The sequence below is a fragment of the Penaeus monodon genome, chromosome 19, assembly GCF_015228065.2.
Source record: "Penaeus monodon isolate SGIC_2016 chromosome 19, NSTDA_Pmon_1, whole genome shotgun sequence".
Classification (NCBI taxonomy): domain Eukaryota; kingdom Metazoa; phylum Arthropoda; class Malacostraca; order Decapoda; family Penaeidae; genus Penaeus; species Penaeus monodon.
Window position 1 is genome coordinate 45,240,351 of NC_051404.1, and position 622 is coordinate 45,240,972.

Here is a 622-nt window from a genome sequence, read left to right on the forward strand (position 1 = left end):
TATCCATGTTCTTTACAAATTGCGATTTCATTTTAAAAATTGCTTGAGCTTGCCCAATTCCCCTGCCAAGGAAAACGTTGCCAGAAAGCCCTAGAAGCGTCGCATTACGCAATCCGTCCCATGTGCCACCGACTCTACATTCCGGAAGTTGTAATGCATTGTGGATTATATTTTGAGACGCAAATGCACACTCAGCCCGGTGGTATAGCAGGTAATGTGGAAAATTGTTTCTGTTCTTATAAGGATGTTAGTTATCAAACATGCTCATTTTTTTTTCTTGAGAGTTAAAGGGGAGCAGATTATTTGTCCTGCGAGACAAAAGAAATATTATAAAAAAGTGAAACTTAAATTCGTGATTATTTCTTCTATTCTGGGAAACTACTACTCTACGACACTGCGGGAGGCGAACTGAAGGTTAGAATGGATATGGGGAAGGCGAGGTAGGGGGTTAGCGGCATTGTGCCAGGCATGTGCCCTGTGTTTACCCACACTGATAGTAACTCTCATTCGGGGAACACTTAGATGGCGTGACCTGCTACCCGCCTGGGTTCCTCATAAAAAGCGAATGCTTATGTAAAATATACTCGGGATGTTGCAGCTAGCTTATAGATAGTTAACACCA

General features: G+C 42.4%; 1 protein-coding gene across 3 annotated transcripts in view; it reads right to left on the reverse strand.

Annotated features, from left to right (window-relative positions):
• LOC119585260 (high-affinity choline transporter 1-like) overlaps positions 1-622 on the reverse strand; it is a 75,683-nt gene that overhangs the window by 22,408 nt on the left and 52,653 nt on the right. The gene's annotated exons all lie outside the window — the stretch shown is intronic.